Here is a 24,982-nt window from a genome sequence, read left to right as displayed (position 1 = left end):
TTGAAAGTTCTTTGTTGGCCCATTCTGCAAAAGTGAGCTGCTTTCAATGCATGTGGGTCTTGTGTTTAAACTTGATGCTACTGGCTCCTCACCGAACACATTGGTAGAAACATATAAATGGGTGTTATTTGTTTGACCAGTCGGTTATTGTTTTGTTCACCTGGCAGCATAACAAATGCAAACAATGTGCCTTCAAATGTTATAATACAAAAGCCTTCTATGTATACTGTATTTCTTCAGTTAGATCTAAGTGAATGTATAACAAGTTTCAGATTTCACACATTACAGCGTTAAGTTGACTGAGTGGGAATTTATCTCAAGAAATCTTTTTAGTAAAGGAGCTGCATAATTTAAGTAACCTCTGTGTGTGTGTGGTTGCTGTACCATTTTTAAACTTGGTTTGATGAACAATTTGATAATAATAATATATGATTTATATTAGTGATTATATTAGTACAACTTTGATACATCTTCATGATACCTAAGAATAAAAGCAAATCCATTAGTGAGTGCACACGTTGCTATATGAGCCAGCAGTGTGAGTTGCTATATAAATTATGTACTGTTAAATGTATATGTTTGTCCAACTGTGCACAGCTCTAGCTCCCCATGAGCCTGTAGTGGAATTAGACTGGATCAGAAAATGCAGTGTAGAAGTAAGAGTGTTCGTGCTGCGTTTTTGTGAGTTTTTTCTAAAAGAATTAGTAAATTTCTAAGTCCTTAAAGAAAAGAAGCATTTCTTTCATTCTAATGATGTTTATTAAAAGGATGTATCACATTCATGTTGAAATTATATAAATATAATATTGACGTTAGTTGTGCTGAAGCCTCCTCATAAAGAAAACACTTAGTCAGGCAAATGATAGGCCTTGTATTAGATTTTGATTGCTTAAAGTAACAAGTCACTATCTGTTTACCCATTGAGTGCACACTGTATTTTGCTTAATTCTGTATTAAATTTGTTCTTTTTGCCTAAATCAAACCCTTCCTAAAGTTTTATGTTATTTTAAGTCCAGGTTATGTGTTTAAGAAATACCAGCTTTGGTTTGCTGACAGTTATACTGCTGGAATATTTTTCTTTCTGAGGCTGCTAGAGATTATAAAGAAACAATAGTTTAACTTTATACTTTAAAGAATCCTGAATATTTTATTAAGCCTGAAGAAGCACACTGAACAGTTGCAGTGAATGGTCTCACAGTCAGGTCTGCCAAATCTACATTGATTTAGGGCTTCCTCCTGCTTCCTAGCAACCTCCTGGTTCAAAGGTTAAATGATGAAACTATTGTGAGTGATGAATTGGAATTAAAGCAGAAAAAGATGGAGAAAAGAAAAAGAATGATTTGAAACTGAACGGGAAGCATGGCTATACAAATTTATAATAGATATTTAAAATGGCTCTTCAGTGGTCAGCACAAGTTCACAAAAGCCCGATTTATTTAAAAATTCTTTAAATGCTTTGATACAAAATGAAGCTAAAATATGTATTTTGCCAACATACTTAAAATGTGACATTGATCTACTGAAAAGATCTGTAGTTTTCATTGATAAACTGACCCTAGTATCTGGTTTACTGCTTAAAACTATAATGTTTTTATTTGGTCTTTACTTTGCCTAAGGATTATTTATTTCCATCATGCTTTTGGGCACTTTCTGTTGCAGCTTCCAGTTTTAACTGTTTTCATGAGGTGACAGATGTTTATATCTCTTTCTGCATTTGGTTTATTTCTTTATTGGGTCTGCAGAGGAAAAAAAAAACTTGTTTTCATTTTACGTTTTTATTTTAATTAAATATTTTTATTCATTCAGTACCTTAACATAATGTATAAGCTTTCAAAGATGCATGGTCAGAATGAGAAATATTAAAGAACTGTACTACCTTTGTTGAGAGTAGTTTTGTCATCTTAACTGATAATCGGTAGTTACAGTATTTACCCTGGGTAGTATTTGTTAGGTCTATGGTACTTGCACATTTCCCTAAACACATGTTGCACTTTGTCCATTTTTTAAGTGAATGTTTGGTTTGTTTTTTGATACCAGCCATTGCCAGATATCTTTTACCAGAAGCACTGTTGCAGGTTTGTGAATGTTGTGTTATGTAGAATCCCTCTTTCCTTATGTCTCCAAATTGATGTTATTTGGAGAACATCATGGAGAATAAGAATTCATCAAAGATTCTCTTATGCTCCTAAAGTGAAGATACACAATGCCCCTCTTTAGTCTTGATATTTGTGTAGAAATAAGATATTAATTAACTCTTGAAACTTTTGACAGCTCCATATTGAAGAGTTGTACTTTAAAATGCTATAGTATTGCTAATCTCTGTTTAGATGTTTGATATGGTCAGTTTTATACAGCACTGATATGATATTTTAATGAGCTGCTATAAATCAATATTAAGCAATGTTTTATTGAATATACTGAAATTGTAAGGTTTACTCTATGTTAGCTTTGCCACACAGAGAGGACCCTGTCTTTACTAGAATGTGAAGGATTTTTTCTTTCTTTCGGAGAAATAGTAGGAGGTAAACATGAAAACCTTTGCATGCACAAACCTCAGGTCTGCCCTCTCATAAGCCACCTCTGTCTACTAGTTTGTGTTTATACTATATAAGAAAAATGGCATTATCAGGGTTAAAAAAAATCTGTGCCATTTACATTCATTTTAATTTCAATAAACTAATTTACTTGATCACATGCTTTAGAGTTTTGAAATATATTTGTTACAAACGGAAAATACAACTTTGAACTTGATCTCTCAACATGTTAATACAAATAAGACTGATTTAAATACACCAGATTTTATGGTAAAATGATTTTGATTAAATACACACTTTTTAGGTGACAGATGTGTCTGTTGTCAAACTGTAAGAGCAAATATAGTGGGTTCCTTTAGCTGGCATTTGTCATTGGTTGCAGATTGCCATCCTGATCAGAAGACTTGAATCATCAGTGTGTCAAAATGAAGTGTAATATGGGATGCAAAAAACCTGCAGAGTACTTTTTATAATGAGCAGATTGTTGTGGTAATAAACATTTTAAAATACAGTAGGCAGAATTAACAATTTTAACAAAACAATTAGTTCCCTTAATATTATAATTGTGGTTATTAATTACAATGCATATACCATTCTTACAGTGAAATGCCTATTTTTTTTGTAAAAACTGTACGACAGTTTTAAACATCAATAAATTAACAAATGTCTTCAGCTTCACATCGGTCCTTTTAGCATCATAAAAGAAAACTGTTATTTAAAAATCATTTAGGCCTAGATAGAACCATGCATGCAAACAAAACTAACATAGAAACAATAGCGTAATAATTCTTTAATCATGACATAGCATTAAATGTTCCATATCACTGTATATTTAACTCTGGAAATATTTGGATCACATCTTTGTTATATGCCACAGCCAGTTGTCTAATATATATATAATGTAGTGGAGTATGCAGTCAGCACTATAAAAAGAATAATGATTGTCACTGTGCTTATACTTCTGAAGTTTGTAATATGCTCACACAGTATGTACGTATTAGACCGGGATGGGCAAAAGTGAGTTTATAGTTGTGAGTACTTGAAACACAGAATTTTTATTCTTTTATGATTATTTTTTATTAATTATTTGTATTATTTGTCTTCGTAAAGTTAATAAAGCTATTAAGTTAATAAAGCTGTTGTAATAATCATAACCTGGATGTCTTTTTTTCAATACAAGCAACTATAAACCTACTTTTGCCCACCCCTGTATTAGACAATGATGTGTTGCACATAAAATATGGCAGTATTGTAACGACATAGTCTACATATTATGCACAGAATTTAGCTTTAACATAAATGTCATGATATTAGGCTACTTACAATTTGCTAAGTGCAACATATGGCCAAAGCAGTGACTTCCGGTGCAGTTATCAATAAGAACAGTGGTCATTGTGCTCATCATGTTATCTGTAGTGATGCAAACTTTCTGTTTCTCTTGGAAGCTCTATGCAGCCGGTAGAGTCAGTCCTTAAGCAGTTACCTCCCACTCTGAACCTGGGAAATGAACACTGCAAATATCTCCATAACGAACCACTAGACTGATATAATTCCATAATTCTACTTGACCTTAAGTCGGTTTTAGTCACATAGTAGGCCATTTGTTTCAGATTTTTACTCCTGTTAAACATTTGGAATTACGTCAGGAGGGGGATGATGTATCCAGGGTGATTATAATTTTTTTAAATCCTTCATTGCATAAAGTTTTCACTGAAGCAGTGTCATTTATTTAAACACAATGGCTTCCATGGGTTCCTTTTGCATTGAACAGTTTGCTGGAATGAAGTTTTATTACAGAGTGAACCTGAGATGGTGGGTGGAGACAGACAGTCTGCCAGGTTGGACACTTTCCTTTCTTCCTTATCGATGCTTGTGAATGTTTTCATTTGCCTGTTTCCCCTTTTTGAATTAATGCAAAATTGTTTACAAAAAAAAGTTTACAAGTGTTGCCTGTGTCATGGGCCTTGGTGAGACTTCTTGGTTAACTTTCATGTACTCCTTATACTGTTCTCTGTTTTTGAAATGTAGATGGTTTCTGAAATTCTTTGTGTTGTATTCCATTGTACTCTTTGATTGTATTGTAGCCACAATTGTTGTATACTGTTTGCATGTTTCTGATCAGCATCATTGCTTTGGAAGTAAAAGTATTTTCTTCATTGTCAGGTAATCAAGGTTTAACGTTATAGTAGACACCCATGATCGCGCAGTTCAGAGTTCGTGGCCTCAGTCATTTGCAGATGTTTCCTTAGAACCTATCTAATAATTATTATTGGAAACCACAGATATCCTCCGCAATTTTTATGGCTTTTTTCGTGGCAATACTGTAATGTAGAGAGAACAGGAAGCAACTGTAGCGGAAATGCGACTTGGGATGGTGAAAGTAGCCAATAGAATTTGAAACTGCGATTCCCAGCAGTCCTTGCAGTGGCTCTGATTTGTCTTCTGCTGAGGGTGCTGGGGCTATTGGGGTCAAAGAATGTCAGCGCGGCTTTTACAAAGGGGGCCGGTGACCAAAAGCAAAAAAAAAAAGGTTTTGTAATTTGTGTTTCAAGTTCTTGTCTGTCTGCCTGCCTTCTGTTGGGTTACCTGTACTTATTCATTTTGTCCTGGATCGTTTTGTGTTTGGCATCTGCATTGTCTGCCGTCTGCCTGTGCACATGAGGACTGTAAGTGGATTCATGGCCATCCTGCAAAGAAAGAAGTGCTCCTAAACCCGTCTTCACCATTTCAGAAACTAGCGGTAGGACTATCTTTACATTCCCATTCAATGTGCGGATCTCTGGACTATCTATTTTCATTTTTACATTTCATCCGTTGCCGTTTTTCATGATTTACTGTGTGTGTTTTGTTGGTGCTTTGTTGTATTTAATGTGTAATCGCTGTAAGGGGAACAGGGGTGGTATCGTTGTTTTCATTACATTCTTTATTTGCTGTTTGATTACCAGATTGCTTTGTTTTTGTCTCCGTTTGTGAGTGCGTGCGGGTCGGGTCAAGGCTGGGTGCATCCCTGGAATCTCCACCATAAAAATAAATAAATCGGCGTCTTAAACGGTGTGAATCTTAATGGCACCAGACCACTACAGCATTATTCATTTCTCCTTGCTGCTGATTGACTGTGATGCATCTCCAGCTGAGTGTTCTTGTGTTTTCCGTTTTGTTCCTCTTAACTCTTAAACCGCCACAACCAGCTATAGTCGTTTCCCAGTGCCATTTGCGAGCATGCAGGAGCTGACTTAAAAGCCTGAACAGCACCTGTCCTTTTTGTTTGATTGCTTTGTTTCTCTCTCCTCCCCCAGACAGCCTCTGCTCTTGTTGGGGGTTGTGCTCCCCTATGATGCTTGTCTATTCTTTAATCGATAACTAACTACATACTGAGCTTGTTTTACTTCTGAAAGAGACATGTTTGTTTGTTGGAAGTGTTTGAATAAAGTTCCTGTCCCTACAATCTCTTGTGCTTCTGTGCAATTCTGTGACCCAAGTGTGACACCCTGCAGCCTCACTGTCTCTGGGATTGAGACAGCGTCAGCGTTTACCTCTGTGTGTTTGCATGCAGCCATTTCAAGTGCAGTTGGCTCGATGATTTCTTCCATGGCGTCAGTTGCACCTTGTACATATTGTTCCAGTAGTTTTTTAAATAGTTTTTACAGTTCATTAGCATTGTGTAAAATGATCAGTGTTGCAGTAATTATGATGCCCTTTCCATGGAAAAAAATGTGTTCTATTAAAATTTCACTTTTTCTTTGTGAATTGTGACATTTACTTAAAGTGCAGCAAAAAAGTATTTGGCGTCCAGGGATGCATTAACCCCCAAGTATGTGGTAGTTTAAGGGTTAAAGCCCCAAGATGCCGTCGAAACGCCCTGCACCTTCTAAGCCTTCTGGCAATGAAAACACACTTGCATGAAGTACAGTACATATAGTGGTAACATCGGTATTTTACATTCTAGCACTGCGGGAGACATATCAGTACAGTATACTGGTTTACCTTTACATTCTTTTTTTAGGTAATGTATTACGCTGAGTTTGAAATTAAAGTGTTTTGGGGGAATATTTAGGGTTTAAACAATAAAAATAGGCATTTTTTTAACCACGTCCAAAATTTGCGGTTTTTCTCAAGTCGCGGGTGTTCTAGGAACGTAACCCCCGTGAATTTTGGGGATGTACTGTACTTGTGTTGTTACAGGTCTGTCCATATGCTTGATTTTTTTTTCAACTACCACAGTTCTTATGTTGTAAGGGGTCAGACCTCCTGATATAACATGAATGCCTTTGATTTGCCACTGTGCCAACATGCTCAGTGGTTATACCTGTAGTTCGTTACAAGGCTAATTTGATTCTTGCTGCAGTTTACAACTGAGAGAGCTTGATTTTTGACACAGCAGGCATGCTAAGGGGAATGCAGTAATAGGGTCAAATCTTGATTAGTATGTGATTTAATTTTTATAGCCCTACTATATTTCATTAATATCAACATTAAGGGAGATGGAATGGAATCTTGAAGTATCTTTTGTTTGGTACTTTCCATTTATAAAGCTGAACTCACTATATCTTTACCACTCTGAGGCAGGTGTATTTAACCCAGCAGTTTGTGCTATAACTGTAACAGGCATCTGATACTTGAGTTATTTCTGTTTATTTGCTTTTCCAGTTTGTTTCCTCCTAGAATAAAAATGTTCTGTAGTATGGAGCAGGTGACTCATTGTAATGGGTGATGCAGTAGGAGTATTGAATATGCTGGTTCGGCTGCTTCGTAATTTTTTTTAAGTGGTTGTAGAGAAGATTCCTGCTTGGAATGAATTATGTGTAGAGGTTGTCTTTTACATTTTAGGTAGCTTGAATATATATCTATGCATTGTGTATATTTGGAAACTACACAGCATACCATTTGAGTCATAAAACAGAAATGGAATTGCTCTTTTGTACTTGTAGGTATGTTCTGTATATTTTATAGAAATTTGTGAAATAGTTAAAAAAAACAAAAAAACACCTTTCATGTCAAAATATCAGACCTTTGAGTAATTTTATTAAGATTTGTATATCACCTTACTCATGTAGTTTGATCACCACAAGTAGGATACAAAGTAATACCGAATATCGTATAGAGAGACACTAGTTAGTAGTGCTGGGCGGTATGACCAAAATTCTATATCACAGTATTTTTCAAAATTATACCGGTTTCACGGTATTGAACGGTATTTTTTTCCCATGCATAAGTTGATGTTAATCACATTTTCCAATGCAATTACGGGTTAAGAATAACCTATTCCACTGTCATGAGAATTGTACATTGTACAAAAAACATTTTAATGTGCACACAAGTATTCATACAATTTTGCATGGCCCCATAAAGTTTTTAAGGGGGTGGCACTAATGAAGAGAAGGAATCACACTGCATGACAGATGGAATCAAAATATAGAACCTCTTTATTAAACAAAGTTTGCAAACAACTTAAACAAAAATTTTGACAACATATTTTCAACCATCCAAAGAGGCATTTAGACTTCGTAAAATATCCAGAGGTGCTTGTCAAATGTTGTATTACACCGAACATGTCTTAGAAAAGGAATAAATAGTAAATATTTTTTGTAAACCAACTACACTTTCTGTTAATGTTAACAATCTCTGTCCACTGACATGTTAAAGTGACTTTTTAAACAACTTTACTATCATTAATCTGCATAATATTTAAACTAATAAATAATAACAATAAAATAAATAATAGTGCAGCTTCTAGTAATAATACTGTTACTTCCAAGACTTCAAGCCCAGGTGCATTACACAGTATTCGCCAAATAAAAATAAAATAAAATAAAGCAAGTGCAACTTGGTGATGACATCTTTACCAACTGAACCATCATTAAGGCAAACTGCATTAATATGGACCTTGCTTCAAGCTAAGCTATATACATAAACAATAAAACTGCAACTTGCATTTATAATGCTATTTGTGGTATAGCCCTACAGAAGCGTATTAGGGCCACAGTAAAGAAAAAACAAAACTATATGTCGAGAATAAAGTCGACATGTTGACTTTATTCTCGATATTTCCACTTTAATCTCGATGCTTAAATATCAAGATTAAAGTCGACATTTCCACATAGTTTATTTTGTCATTAAAGTAGAATGTCGTAAACTAAACTTCATCCTAAAATCAATGTTTAATTTACTAGATTTTCTCAAACCCCATCATAAGTTAATGTAGCACATTAAATGCTTTGTGTTAAGTGTTCCCCGACCCAGTTGTTAATTGCTGTACACGCTTCTTAAACTGACTTCCTCTGCACTAAGAGGTGGCGCAGGCAGCGATCGCCGCACAAAATACATTCACTCCATGATATGAAAATGTAGAATGCTAAGCAAAATTTTCATGATGAAATGCATTAAAACAGGTATTAAACATGCACGGTAGTGCTGTTCCCTCGCAGTAAGGGGTCCCAAGGTGTACGTTCAGTGTAGAGAACTTTATGGCAGGTGTGACGAGGCTCCATAAAACTGGATGTATGAATGGGTATCGCACAGGTTTAACTTACATATTGTGTAAATATTGGGTTCGTGATCTGGTGGTCGGAGACACGAACACAGAATTCAATGGATGTTCTTCTGAGCGGGCTATCTTTATTGCATGTGTGCTGTCTCTGTCTGACGTACCAAACCCCCAGTTCCTATCCTTCCTTTTTCTTTCTCCACATAAACAATCACCACATGATAAACGTCTTTGTGAAATTAAAACTAGTTATAAACTTAGACCACTGAGTGTTCAGATCTTTAAAAAAATCTTCGTTATACATGTTTAATTATGACATCCATTCAAGGTTGCATCCATCCCAGCAAGCACTGTGTGCGAGGCAGGAGCAAATCCTGAACGTGGCGCCAGCACATCACAGGGTGAATACGAGCAATACATACACTAGCAGGGTCAACATAGCATAACAAAACCCCACATCCTACATGACTGAAAAAACTGAATCATGCCGAGTAAACCCACCAAAAAACATGCAAATTCAAGGGAGGGAACACCCAGGATCCCCTTGCTGCGACTCAGCAGTGCACCCTCCATGCCACTTTGCCCCCACATGATTAATACATGCTTTAATGCATTTCATCATGAAAATGATATCAAGTATTTATCTTAGCATTCTAAATGTTCAGGGAGCAGGAATATCATGAAATTAATGTATTCTGTGTGGTGATCGCTGCCTGCACCTCCTGTTAGTGCAAGAGGAAGTTAGTTTAAGAAGCACGTAGCGATTAACATGGCTCGGGGAACACTTAACACAAAGCATTTAATGTGCTACATAACTTATGATGGGATTTGAGAAAATCTAGTAAATTAAATATTTATTTTAAGATGAAGTTTAGTTTACTATGTTCTACTTTAATGACAAATTACAAGAATGAAGTCAACATGTCGACTTTAATCTCATCATAAGCGTCAAGATTAAAGTGGAAATGTCAAGAATAAATTCAACATGTCGTCGCACTATTACACAGTACCCAGGTACATTACACAGTACTGAAAAAAGTACAACTTGGCTTGCAGTGTTATCCAGTAGTATAGAAACAGTATTCACACATTTGAACATAATGGTCCACACGCAACCTTTTAAAACCATCGTATCTCCAGACAACAGACACGGCTCCTTTTTTTGGCAAAAGTTCTTCTGTGTCATCATGTTCAACTTTATCATCTGCTACAGCTTCAGTTTCAGAATGTTCTCTGTCCATTTTCACTGTTCAATACCTCCACTAACGCATGTACTCCGTTGCATGTGTTTAGTGGTATAGCAGTGAAAAAGGTCCCCCTTAAACAATTTCCCACTGCGCCACGTTCCGAACGTTGTTAAGGCAATTTAAACCGGTGTTGCGGTATAAGAAAAATCCATATCATAACAAAAATAAAAAACGGTTTTTGGTGTGAACCGGTATACTGCCCAGTACTACTAGGTTGTAAAACTAACTGTGCACATTACATTTCAAAATATTACATTTTGGGTTGGAGGCACCCACAAATTAAATTAGGATAAGAATGTAATGCAATTAAAAACAGTAAGACATGATATGAATTTATGGTTAGGTGCATGTATTTATTTTTGAACATATTACTGGTATTTTTTGTAATACTTGTGTATAAAGTTATAGCAGATAACATAATATTAGACTAATTGACTTTCAGCATTGAAATTTTGTATTTTAGTGTAAGCTAATAACAGCAATACAGTATTTTGACTAAAAAGAAAAACAAAAAAAAAAAACAAATCTTTTCCATCCATGCACATCAGTCATAGGAAAGAAATGTGCCTTTAGTAGCTGTTAAATTTCCTAAATCTTCCAAAGGTGGAGTTATGTTACAATCCAAGTCAGGCCTGACTGGGCAAATTGAATTGCCAAACGCTGTGGGGTTTGCTTGTACAGTTTTCAGCCAACCAATTTCTTCATCACCAGGGAATATTTTTTTTTTTGGTATATTCTTGTATTTATTAAGTATTCTTGCTTCATTGTACCACTTTGTTACTTGTTTATGTTGATTGTTTAAAGCTTGTATTTTATAGTATATTCATTAAATGTTAGTTGCCAGGCACTTCATTAGTGAAGTTTAATGTGTTTTTTTGTTTCACTAACTTAGGTAGATTTAACAGTGCTACATATGCAATGATGAAGTTCAAGACCTAGCACAAAATATTTTTTAAAAAGTATAGTTTTAATGTTAGGTCTGTTTTAAGAAAGAAATACATAAAAAGCTAGATGAGTCAGGAAAAAGATAGTATGCAATATTCAAAAGGAACAACTGTTGCTGAGTTAATATATATGAACAAGCCTATAGAAAGTCTAATTAGAGAATTTAGTTAAAGCTTTAATTTTGTTTATGATTAATAGGGTGGTTGTAATGAAAAAAGACAAGACACTGAATACAAGACAACTGCTGTTTGTACTTAAAAAAATGAAGAGAAAAAATGAGTGTTGATTTTGCCTTTTAAATTAGGTTGTTGATTATGTACTTGAAAGATAAATATTTATATTTAAAATATAAATGTAAAAATTCTACTACTATTACTAGATAGATAGATACTTTATTAAATTCACATACTCCAGCAGTCGCATAGTGTGGGGGAGGAACGATCTCCTCAGTCAGTCTGTCAGTGGAGCAGGACAGTGACAGCAGTCTGTCGCTGAAGCTGCTCCTCTGTCTGGAGATGATACTGTTTAGTGGATGCTGTGGATTCTCCATGATTCACAGGAGCCTGCTCAGTGCCCGTCGCTCTGCCACGGATGTCAAACCGTCCAGCTCTGTGCCTACAATAGAGCCTGCCTTCCTCACCAGTTTGTCCAGGCGTGAGGCGTCCTTCTTCTTTATGCTGCCTCCCCAGCACACCACTGCGTAGAAGATGGCGCTCGCCACAACCGTCTGATAGAACATCTGCAGCATCTTATTGTAATAATAACTACTGAAATAGTAATGCATGAAAATTGAATGGTCGTCAGTTATCTTTGATTCATTCAAAATTATGTATTCAAGGTGTAAAATGTGCACTGCATCTCATAAATTGGCTGTATTCTAAGATGACCAATTGCTCCTTTTTAGAGCGGTTAAAAAAGTAGAATGTTCCCACTACATTCTTCCTTCATAAAAATGTTATTTCTTTTTGTATTTGCACTAAAGCCTGCAAAGTCTGACCTCCTACATACACTGCTGTTTGAAACCTTAACTGTTCTTATAGTTCTTTAAATGTTAACACATTTACAAGATATCCAGGTTTAATCCAAGTTACCTCCTTTTTTTGTGAATTTAAGGATCGTAATCAACAAATTATTTGTGCTGTTAAGAGGAACTGATACATGCTACAGTAAAAGTAACAAGTAAATAGAAATTACAATTTGTGAAAAATAAGCAAAACCACAGGGTTTGCTAGCTTATTAAATGGCTTATGTATAATTGAGTTTTGAAATATTTGGGTGATAAGTTAATCAAATGAAGACCCTAGTGCCAGGGTGAAGCATTCCACTATAAAAATAAAATAACATTATCAGTTTGATCTTGGTGCGATAAACCGTGCACAGATGCCATTGATACACAGATAACTAATATAAATGCATTGTAACTTACCAGAGAGAAATAGCAATATATGCAACTGATACGAAACTATTATATCTATACCTGATTGTGGATGTCCTTTAGAGAACAGTGTTTCCCAACCACTGGGTCATACTGACTTTAGGGTTGTGAGTGATCAGTGCATATCCACCAGCAATCATCCGATGAAATGGTTGACAGCATTACTCAATATTTTCTTCCCATTTCTCATTGCACTTGTTTCACCTAGGGGTTCCCCCTGTACCCCACCCCCTTCTCTACTAATCACTTTCGTTTCCCCAAGGTGGAAACTCCACTGCCCTATATTTTAATCATTCTTGTTTTACCAAGGGAAACCAAAAGTCCTCAACCCCCCTTACTTCAGTCTTTGGTTTGCCAGTTAAAAAGGTAACACTGAGCCACAAGACAATAAAGGGTGAGAAACACTGCCTAAGAATGATGCTTGCTGCGATCCACATCTAAGATTCCAGATCTTTTTCTGCAGTCAGATGTGACAATACAATATTCACTGAATACCAGTGGTGTTCATGGGACCTTGGCTAATTTAAGTACCTTTTAAAAAATGTAGAAACGCTTGCTGCTCTTTGTAAATTTTTTGGAAGGTTGACTTTATTTAAAGAATGTAATCTGTATGAATGAGTCAAATTTTTGGTCACAGCAAAACAAACTGTTCACTCAAAATCTTCCTTTCAAAGTAACCCTATATTCCTATCTGTCAGACATGGTGGTAAGAAAACTCAGGTTTGAGGATTCACTTCTACATATAAACCAGTGACCAATCATTACTATGTCTTCAGGGCCATATCAAAACATTGTAAAGGAGAAAGGTGGGATCATTTTTTACATGTTGAAATAGAACTTAAAATGTGTCATTCTACATAACATTGCAGCCAATCTACCAGGGAATAGATTAAGTGACAGAAACATTATGCTTTTGGATGGTATAAGTCCAGATCTAATCTCCAAAGACATAAGGCCATAACTAAAGCTCATCATGCAAGACACCTAACAAATGCAGAGATTATGGAGCAGTTTTACCAGGAAGACTGGGTAAAAATTAATCAAAGCTGATGTGAGGGCTTAAGTGCTGAACAATGTGACACCCAATATTGAATCCAAAGTTTAGTTCACATACTTTTTGACAAGATTAAATTACTATATACCTATTTCTTTTTTTTCTGCATATTTAACTAAAATTATAAATAATTTGCATGTATAAAATCTTTTATTTTTTAAAGTGCAGACTAGTTTTGAGGAAAATATACAATGCCAAGAACTAAAGTTTACAGACCTTCAGTCATCATTGTGTTCAAATAATACTGTAATGTCCTTGAATACTTTGTATAATTTACAGTGCATCTGGAAAGTATTCACAGGGCATCACTTTTTCCACATTTTGTTATGTTACAGCCTTATTCCAAAATGGATTAAATTAATTTTTTTCCTCAGAATTCTACACACAACACCCCGTAATGACAATGTGAAAAAAGTTTACTTGAGGTTTTTGCAAATTTATTAAAAATAAAAAAATTGAGAAAGCACATGTACATAAGTATTTACAGCCTTTGCCATGAGGCTCAAAATTGAGCTCAGGTGCATCCTGTTTCCCCTGATCATCCTTGAGATGTTTCTGCAGCTGGAGTCCACCTGTGGTAAATTTAGTTGATTGGACATGATTTGGAAAGGCACACACCTGTCTATATAAGGTCCCACAGTTGAAAGTTCATGTCAGAGGACAAACCAAGCATGAAGTCAAAGGAATTGTCTGTAGACCTCTGAGACAGGATTGTCTCGAGGCACATATCTGGGGAAGGTTACAGAAAAATGTCTGCTGCTTTGAAGGTCCCAGTGAGCACAGTGGCCTCCATCATCCGTAAGTGGAAGAAGTTCGAAACCACCAGGACTCTTCCTAGAGCTGGCAGGCCATCTAAACTTAACGATCCGGGGAGAAGGGCCTTAGTCAGGGAGGTGACCAAGAACCCGATGGTCACTCACTCTGTCAGAGCTTCAGAGGTCCTCTGTGAAGAGAGGAGAAGCTTCCAGAAGGACAACCATCTCTGCAGCAATCCACCAATCAGGCCTGTATGGTAGAGTGGTCAGACGGAAGCCACTCCTTAGTAAAAGGCACATGGCAGTCCGCCTGGAGTTTGCCAGAAGGCATCTGAAGGACTCTCAGACCATGAGAGAGAAAATTTTCTGGTCTGATGAGACAAAGATTGAACTCTTTGGTGTGAATACCAGGTGTCACGTTTGGAGGAAACCAGGCACCGCTCATCACCAGGCCAATACCGTCCCTACAGTGAACCATGGTGGTGGCAGCATCATGCTGTGGGGATGTTTTTCAACGGCAGGGACTGGGAGACTAGTCAGGATAAAGGGAAAGATGACTGCAGCAATGTACAGAGACATCCTGGATGAAAACCTGCTCTAGAGCGCTCTTGACCTCAGACTGGGGCAACGGCTCATCTTTGAGGTAGGACAACAACCCTAAGCACACAGCCAAGATATCAAAGGAGTGTCTTCAGGACAACTCTGTGAATGTCCTTGAGTGGCCCAGCCAGAGCCCAGACTTGAATCCGATTGAACATCTCTGCAGAGATCTTAAAATGGCTGTGCACCGACGCTTCCCATCCAACCTGATGGAGCTTGAGAGGTGCTGCAAAGAAGAATGGGCGAAACTGGCCAAGGATAGGTGTGACAAGCTTGTGGCATCATATTCAAAAAGACTTGAGGCTGTAATTGCTGCCAAAGGTGCATCGACAAAGTATTGAGCAAAGGCTGTGAATACTTATGTACATGTGATTTCTCAGTTTTTTTATGTTGCGTGTAGAATTCTGAGGAAAAAAATGAATTTAATCCATTTTGGAATAAGGCTGTAACATAACAAAAGGTGGAAAAAGTGATGCGCTGTGAATACTTTCCGGATGCACTGTAATTTTTATATATTACTAGGGGGCTTCGCTCTCCCACCCCCGGGTTTGGTTTACCAGATATATACAATTTAAAGAGGTTGTTATTTTCATGGGTATTGTTACATATGCATTATTTACACTTTTACATTAAAACTTTTGTAAAAACAATACTGTACTTGTCCTTTATTTCCGGCCCCAGATGTGGTTAAATCTCTTTCTCGCAAGACATATAACACTGCTCGTGTTGTGAAGGGGGGGGGGGGGGGCAGCTGAACGCACGCTGAGGAGAACCAGTTGGCAAGCTGCGCATTTCTGTATTTAAAAGCCTGTACAGCAGCTGTCCTTTTGCCACTTTGCGTCTCTGCCACTCGCGTTGTGAAGGTGGGTGATTTGGCTGAACGCATGTTAAGGAGTAGCATTCAAATCATCTGCTGGCTTGCTGCTGCTGGTGAGCTGCGTGTTCTGCTTGTTGCTTGTCGTTGTTTTAAGAGCTGGGAGCACATGAAGCGTGTCTGCCAAAAGCGATCCAACAACTGCTAAGTTAGATGTCTGTGAACTTGTTTTAAATGTTGTCTCACGTTAAAGTGTCTCTCACAGGACGTCAGATTGTCTTCCGAGAAGATCCCTAGTCTCCCTTCTAAGATTTATTTTATAATAGAGATTTTATAATAATTTGACCTTGAAATATTAATCTTAAGGCAGAAACGTTTTAACTTCCTTACTCTTACTGGTCAAACTAGTTACTTTATTAGGTACGCCTACTTCTCAATGTAAATAGTCTAGTCCTCCAAACTCTGAATCGTGTTTATAACTTAGTATGTATGTGTATAGTGTGCAGAAATGGTCAAAGTTCACATAAACATTGCAATGGCAAAGACATGACAGCTAAGCAACGTAGATGATGCTATGAGAACTGGTACCAAAAATGGTGCTTCCAGCATCTCGGAACTAGTTGCCATCCTGGGATTTTCTCACACTACAAGAAGGGAACCTCTGAATGCACAGAATATTGGATATTGACGATGGTTTCAGCAGAGAGACCACCATGCCAGGTCAGCTAAGAACAAAAAGATGATGCTGCAGTGGGAATGTGGTCTCTAAAACTGAATGACTTGAATATTGAAAAAATTAATTACCCCACTCAGTGGAATCTCAAGTTCTGTTGTGACATACAGATGGTAGGTGAAAAGGTAGTGATGGTACCACAAAAGACTGGAAAAGCTTTATAATGCCAAAATAAAATAAACACCAGCTGAGGTGGAACATCTTGCATCTAATTAGGTTAATTGGCAGCATGTCAATATGATTGGGTTTTAAAAAAAAAAAGGCATCTCAGAGAGGCAAAGTCCCGTAGAACTAAAAAACTATGCAGGCAAATAGTACACAATTTAAGAATAATGTTCTTCAAAGTAAAATTGCAAATTATTATTAAAAGATTCAGGCATATCTCTGTACTCAAGGGACAAGGCTGAAAACCAATATTGGATGGCTGTGTTCTTCGGGCCCTTAAGTGGCACTGCATTAAACCTGGACATGATTCTATAAAGGAAGTCATTGCATGAGGTCAGGGACACTTCCTAAAACCATTGTCTTTGAGCACAGTTCGTCACTGTATCCACAAGTGCAAGTTAAAACTCTTATCATGGAAAGAAGAAACCATATATAAACAGGATCCAGAAACACCACCACATTCTTTGGGGCCAAGCTCATTTAAGATGGACAGAGGCAAAGTGGAAACTGTTCTGGGGTCTGATGAATCAAAATTGAAATTCTGTTTGGAAATAATAATAATAATACATTTTATTTATATAGCGCCTTTCCCATGCTCAAGGCACTTACAGAATATAATAAAGAACGGCAGTGTATACAGTACATAGCATTGTACAAACAAGATAAATAAATAAGGAAGATTAAGACCGTGAATTCTGAAAAAAAAAACAGACAACATAATTGATGGTCTAGCACACACACACATACAGGTTACATTAGCATCTTGACAGAGAAGTAAACTGAGAGAAGGGTAATAAAGTCAAGTAGAGCTAAAAGCTTTCCTGAACAGATGAGTTTTGAGTTGTTTTTTAAAAGAATTCATGGAGTTAGCTGACCTGATTAATTTCGGTAGGTCATTCCAGAGTCTGGGCACTATACAGCTGAAGGCCCTGTCACCCATGGAGTGTAGATTAGTGTGGGGCACTACAAGATTGTCAGAATCAGAGGACCTTAGTGGGTGGACAGGCACATAGTGATGGAGAAGGTCACTGATGTAGTTTGGCGCGAGGTTATTTAAGGCTTTGTAGGTTATTAGTAGGAATTTATATTCGATTCTGTAAGACACAGGGAGCCAGTGGAGACGGAGCAGGATGGGTGTGATGTGCTCGCTGCTGCTGGTTCGAGTAAGGACTCTTGCAGCTGAGTTTTGAATAAGCTGGAGCTGTGATATAAGATTAGAAGGGGCACCTGCCAGTAGGGAATTACAATAATCGATGCGGGATGTGATAAACGCATGGACAAGTTTCTCAGCATTAGAGAAGGAGAGGAAGGAGCGAACACGGGATATGTTACGGAGGTGAAAGTAAGAAAGTTTCTTAATGTGATTTATGTGGGCGGAATAAGAGAGGGAGGAATCAAAAATGACACCAAGATTTTTTACAGTTGAGGCAGGTCTGATGAGATCACCGCCAAGATAGACTGGGAAGGAGCTCATTTTATTAAGTTGCATTTTAGTCCCAATTTGCAGGAGTTCAGTTTTATTGCAATTTAATTTTAAAGAGTTCTGCTCCATCCAGGTTTTAATTTCACTAAGGCAGGTTGTGAGCTGAGAAAGCTCTGATGAAGTTCCACTTTTAACATTGAAGTAGAGTTGAGTATCATCTGCATAAAAATGATAACCTAGTCCATGGCTATGGATAATATGGCCAAGGGGAAGCATGTAAATACAGAAAAGCAGAGGACCGAGGAGAGAGCCTTGAGGGACTCCTTGTGTGACCGATGCTGAGCTGGATCTGCTGTTGCCAAGACTAACAAACTCTTGCCTATCAGTCAGATAGGACTTGAACCACTGGAGGGCAGTGCCAGAGATACCCAGCATGTTCTCCATTCTGGACAGTAGGATGTCATGTCTGACAGTGTCAAATGCTGCACTGAGGTCTAACAGAATTAATATGCTGGTTTGTCCGGAGTCTGCTGCCATAAGCAAATCATTGGTTTACCGTAGCAGAGCAGTTTCACAGCTGTGCCGCGCCCTGAAACCACACTGAAAGGGTTCCATCAAATTATTAGAGGTTAGGTAATTGTTAGGTAATAATCATGGATGCCACATCCTCCTGGTTAAAGAGGAGAGAGACCATCTGGCTTGTTATCAGCACAGAATTCAAAAGCCACTCACTATCTGTAATGGTGTGGTGGTGCTTTAGTGCACATGGCATGGGTAGCTTGCACATCTTGGAAGGCACCATTAATGCTGATTGATATATACAGGTTTTGGAGCCATATAATTTTGCCATCCAAACAATGTCTTTTTAGGGAATTCTTGCTTATTTCAGTAAGACAAAGGCAAACCGCATTCTGCACATATTACAACAGTAAGAGTCAGGGTGCTAAAGTGGCCTGACTGCAGTCTTGACCTGTCACCCACTGAAAACATTTGGCACATTATGAAACAAAAAACATGTGACAAAGGAGACCCCAAAATGTTGAACAGCTGAAATCCTATATCAAGTAAGAATGGGACAGCATTTCACTTTCAGAACTACGGCAACTGGTCTCCTTAGTTCCCATACGTTTACAGAGAGTTGTTAAAAGAAGACGTGATACAACACAGTGGTAAACCTCTCCTGTCCCAAGTTTTTTTTAAAACGAGTTGCTGATATCACATTCAAAAAGAGTGTGTAGTTTTCAAGAAAATTAAATTTTTCAGTTTCATTATCTGATATGCTGTCTTTGTATGATTTTTCAATTAAATATAGGGTTTGCATGATTTGCAAATCATCAAATTCTGTTTTTATTTAAATTTTAGACAGTGGGGGTATTTTTCGTACGTGGATTAGTTGTTTAGCCGGATGTAATTGTTGACGTTTTGGCATGATCCTGGATCTGTCGGTTTTTCGAAACTCTTGCTGGAAGTGTTGTCATAGCAACACATCCTAATCCTCAAACCTGTTCGGAGCAGGTTTGTTCTACGTAAACAAGGATTAGTTTACACATTTAATCAGTGACGGTGAGTGGAAGTCATCCAGTCTTGGCTTCGCTATTCATGAATGAGCGACCAATAGATATAGGTGCGCAAATTATACGAAGAGAATTTCATATAGAGAGGGTTTTGCGCGATCGGCAAGATCCTTTATTGCTCCTGGAGGAAATTCTTTTCAAAAGATACCGCTTTAGCCGAGGGGGAATATTGTACCTCAAAGATTTATTAGCGCCTTATATTCGAAGTCAAACTCGGCGAAGTCTGGCTCTCACAACCACACAGACAGTAGGCATTGCTTTGAGGTTTTTTACAAGCGGCACTTTTTTATATACTGTAGGCGATGCGGAAAATCTAACTAAAAGTGCAGTTTGCCAGGCAATTCGTAAAGTCTGTTTGGCTCTGAAAGATTTCCTTTGGGTTTTCATAGTGTTTCCTGGACACCTGCGTGTGCAGACAATAAAAGAGGCGTTTCATGCCATTGCAGGTAGGTAATACACAGGCTAAAACACCCACAGTTCCATGAAGAATCTCAATCAGCCTAACATTCTCATTACCAGGGTTTCCAAATGTGATTGGGGCACGTGGGACTGATCAGAGTGGAGTTTGATCAAACATTATTTGGAAAATTTACCTCTCCTCCTGATGAATAATCAGACACAGTGTCTTCATCAAATATTTGACCTTCGTCAATATCTCGTTGGTCAGACACAGGTTCAAGGGATATGACATTCCCTGCAACTGACCCAACAAAAAAGAGGGCTATATGGAACATACCTATGGAACACATTGAGGACAAATATATGCAATGGCCATCCTTTACCTGAAATGAAGTGACCACTGCATCCTGCCACTGGTTCTGAGGAGGAGCTTCCCCCTGGAATGCCCTCAGAAACAGGGCGATGGGCATTTTGCTGGAGAGCCAACTCTTCTGCAGGGGTTAGGTCTGGACCGCGTGGACCTCCACCTGTTTTTTGCTTGTCTGCCTTCTTATTAGCTTTACAATTAATGTTTTTTATATTATACAGTGGAACCGCGGTTTGCGAGTAACTTGGTTTACGAGTGTTTTGCAAGACGAGCAAAAATTTTTGATAAATTTTCACTTGATAAACGAGCGAGGTCTTGCAGTACGAGTAGTTTGTCTGCTGAGCGTCATGTGATCACAACTGAGCTAATGGTTCTTCTCTCTCTCTCACTGCGGGATTGTGGGCAATTGTCTCCTATTCTCCGTCTGAGTCAGCGTGCCTCACTCATATAGTCAACATCCGTACGATGTATAGTGTTTACTACAGCATTAGCATTGTGACTGTGTGTTTGTGTGTGTGTGTGTGTGTGTGTGTGTGTGCGCGCGCTGTGATGTGCGAGTCCCCGTCTTGTACCCTAAAACACGAAGCTGAGTCTCAGTACTTTAGCAACACAAGCTTTATTCAGCTTGTAACAGCAACAGCGCTGTTATTTATACACAGACACAGCAGTCAGGCAGGGCCCTGCACATTTATAATGTTCCTTGTTCCTTGTATCACCCATTGACGGCAGGCACTTATAGCATGTCTGCGATCTTTTCGGATTCGCTTTTACAGAGAACTGCTACAGCGCTGGGAGACTGCGATTGCTTTGGGACGCTCTTCCGCGTGTCGTCCCGTTGGGTGCAATCCCACAAGAGTTTAGAAACTCACTCACACCAGCCATGATTCTTTTCAAAGGTAAAGTGCAAGTTAATTTGTTTTATGTATTTTTACTTTATATTTTGTATTAATCATTTTTTATATGAATAGTTTTGGGTTGTGGAACAAATCAGTTTCCATTATTTCTTATGGGGAAATTCACTTTGATATACGAGTGCTTTGGACTACGAGCATGTTTCCGGAACGAATTATGCTCGCAAACCAAGGTTCCACTGTATATGATTATTAATGTCAACAATTCTTTAAATAGTTATATACCAATATTTACCAGTTTGAAGTATATTCTTGTACTTCACTTTAACCTGTTCCCATGTTCTCACGTTTGATCTGGAATTATGACATATTAAGTAATAATTAATCTGACACATAGGAAATGAAACGCTGCATTCAGTAAGTACAATGCACACTACTTAGCGTTTAATTTGTCGGCCACTTTATGCCAGCCATCTTTTCTGGTCTGGGCTGCTTTTGCAGTGTTACCCCTTGTGCATATTAAATCTTGAAATTCTTTATGTCCTTCGAATAAAAGGTCTTGTGCCGCGTGTATGAAAAAAAATGCGCCCCTTCTTTCGTCATTTTGTTGCAGCCTATCAAAGACTTGCTGATCATGTTTTCTAGACTCAATATATATGGGCTTTTCACTCAGCGCGGGCGCGCGCGCGCATTCATCTTGTATGATTAGATCCAGCTCGACTAATCTGATACACGGCTGCGTTTGAAAAACCGACCTATCCCAGATGAGTGTCACCGGCATTAACTCATCCAAGATGAGGCATTTGATCTCGGGTGATTTAAGCGACGTACGAAAAATACCCCCAGTGTCACAACTTTTTTGGTAAACAAAGTTGTATTTAATGAAATGAAAGAAAATCAATCTTTTGCTGAAAAAATCAGAAAATTTATGTATGGCGTAATATTCAGTTGCATTTCATGACTTGGTTAATTCATGTGATAGTTGGAGCATTGTACATCAGATATCACATTTTTATAAATTTAATATTTTTTATAAAAATCAGTCACATTCAGAAATAACAGTGATAATTGAATGCAGTAGTAGACTACATTAAATACATGCTTTTTAACAGCTGTTCGCATTATCATGTGGGTAAAAATACGGCCTAAGTTGGATTATGGTGACACAATAGCTTTCATAGAGAGCAGATTCCTATTCAAATAATGTAAAAATGGTATCGGGTGATGTTCAGTTGCTGGTTGAGGAGAGTTTTTGACAAACTATTTTTCAAATTTCTTACACATACCATTTTTGAAAGACATACTCAAAGAATTAAATTTTTAAATATCAAGGTACAATTGTTCTTTGCTGCAAACCATGATGGAGAGCAGATCTGGAGTTTTGTTGCTAAATTATAGTTTCAGAGAAATTTTCAATCATTATGATGATGTGTACACCAGTGCCATGAGTCCCTCATCATTTAAGAGTCTGGAAATTCTATACGTTATCCTCTGGAAGTACTTTAGTGTAGACTTTCTGGTTACAAACTTATTGGCTTAGATTTTTTGTTTGTTATTTTGACTTCATCCCTCGACCATTTCCCTTTTTGGCAGTGACTCCTCACTTTGTTTTTGACTTTTGTTTATATTCTAGGCCATTCATCTCTCAAGCTGCATGCCATTTTTGCACCCTGTGGCAGTACAGATGTATTTGCACTAGTAGTGTGAAAATTATCTTATATGGAGTATTTTTCTGCCATTGGATATATTAATTAATGCATGTGGAGTTCTACTGAAATTTGCTTTTACCTGTAGCACTATAACATATACTGCATATTCATTAAAATGTTCTTGATTGTAAATAATTGTTATCAATAATACACAATAAATTAACTATGTTGGACTGGGATCCCATGTAGTGTTGACTAATGTTTGCAACAAATGCACATTTTACACCAGTACAGTATGTTGTTACCCACCCACCTTCTTCACCCCAGAAAGCCATGACATTGCTACTTAGGCTTCAGAACCATTCCCTGTACAAACATGGTTATAGTTTAACAATTGATTAATATACAGATATTGTTGGTTTCCATTTATGTTAATCAGTTTCTACTTTGTTTCTGTGTGTTTAAACAAATGTGTCCTTATGTATACGAATTCTCTATTTAGTCACTTGTCAAATATATACTTGTCACAGCACACTGCACCTGCAGTCAGTGAAGAGCACTATACAAAAATAAACTGAATTGATTTGAACTGAACATCTACTCTTCATCTGCAATGTATATTACAAAGAATGAGTTGTTGTGCTGAGAAAAATCAATAAGTAAGAGGACTTAAATTTCTCTTTGGCTTATTTGTTGATACTGTATTTTCCAGTTTTTTTTTCAGTTATCCTAGAAGAATAAAATATGATGCATCATGTTAAAAACCGCAAAGATGTAAACACTAGGAAGATCATAGCCATATCTAAAAATAAGGCACAATAAATATAATTGGCCTTTAGTGCTTCACCTTAACTTTGAATCAAGCATTCCTGAACAAATCAGATCAACTTCCCATTTAAGCAGTTTTTTTGTCTACATAGTGATGCTCTTATTTGAGACAGCTTTTGCTGTTACCCATCCATCTGTCCATTTTCAAAACCCACATAATTTAAATTTAATTATTGCAGTTACTAAAATTAATTCTGGAAGGACTGGCATAAGACGAGAACCAACTTTTCATCAGGTGTAACTGGTTTATTGCATAGTACATTTATACAAACCCCTATGCATAGGTACTTTTCCCGTTTAAAGTTCAACAGTTATCAAAACTTGCATGTGTATGAAGTGTGAAATGAAAACTGGAAAGTCATGAACATGTAGAATTCATGTCTATTAAAAATGTTGGCTGTTTACTTAAGAAAATCTGTGTGCATAATAATAACTGTAAGGGAGAAGATTTTGTGAATTAAGGACAAATTAGATTTTATGGAACTGAATGGTATTGACTGAAATAGTAATGCACGTTATGTACTTTTATGCTTGCTATATAAACATTAAAAAAAAAAAAAAAGTCCCTCTTCACTTGAACCATAGAAGGAAAGGTTGAAAATTCTGCCTGAGTCAATATGCTTCTATCCTGAAATTGCCTCAGATTTCATTAGTTCAGCATTACAGAAATATTATGTGTTAGTTGCTTTAAATCTTTGTTCATCAGACTAAATGGAAAATAAAACATTTCTGGCTGAGTATAACTGGAAAACTTGATTTACGCATTTTTAAGTGGAAGACTGGGCACATATTTCAAATAATAATAAATAGGTGAGGTTTTCATTACAACTATTTTTAAGTACATTAAGTAGTTTTAAATAATTGAAGACATTCTGGCAATTACTGTAAAATGGGGCAGTATTTCAACAACACATGTGCCTGTTTGGCTTTTTATTAAGCATGTCAACCTTTTTTTTAAGCATTGTTTGAACATGTTTGGTGAAACTAATAATGATTTCTACTTTTTATATAATATAAGCAATCTTAAAAAATATGGTTTATATTTTACTAAAGGTGTAAGTGCACTGTTGTACAGCAATAGCTGTGACTTGGACGCTTCACTTTAATTCAAATTTTTCATCAGCC

General features: G+C 37.2%; 2 protein-coding genes across 7 annotated transcripts in view; both read left to right on the top strand.

Moving 5' to 3' along the window:
• The window catches only part of trappc11 (trafficking protein particle complex subunit 11), a 973,608-nt gene that overhangs the window by 721,007 nt on the left and 227,619 nt on the right, over positions 1 to 24,982 (top strand). The window lies entirely within an intron of this gene.
• The window catches only part of stox2a (storkhead box 2a), a 412,127-nt gene that overhangs the window by 198,608 nt on the left and 188,537 nt on the right, over positions 1 to 24,982 (top strand). The gene's annotated exons all lie outside the window — the stretch shown is intronic.

The sequence above is a fragment of the Erpetoichthys calabaricus genome, chromosome 5 (assembly GCF_900747795.2).
Source record: "Erpetoichthys calabaricus chromosome 5, fErpCal1.3, whole genome shotgun sequence".
NCBI lineage: Eukaryota > Metazoa > Chordata > Cladistia > Polypteriformes > Polypteridae > Erpetoichthys > Erpetoichthys calabaricus.
Note: the sequence above shows the minus strand (reverse complement) of the source record. Positions and strands in the feature narration are given on the sequence as shown.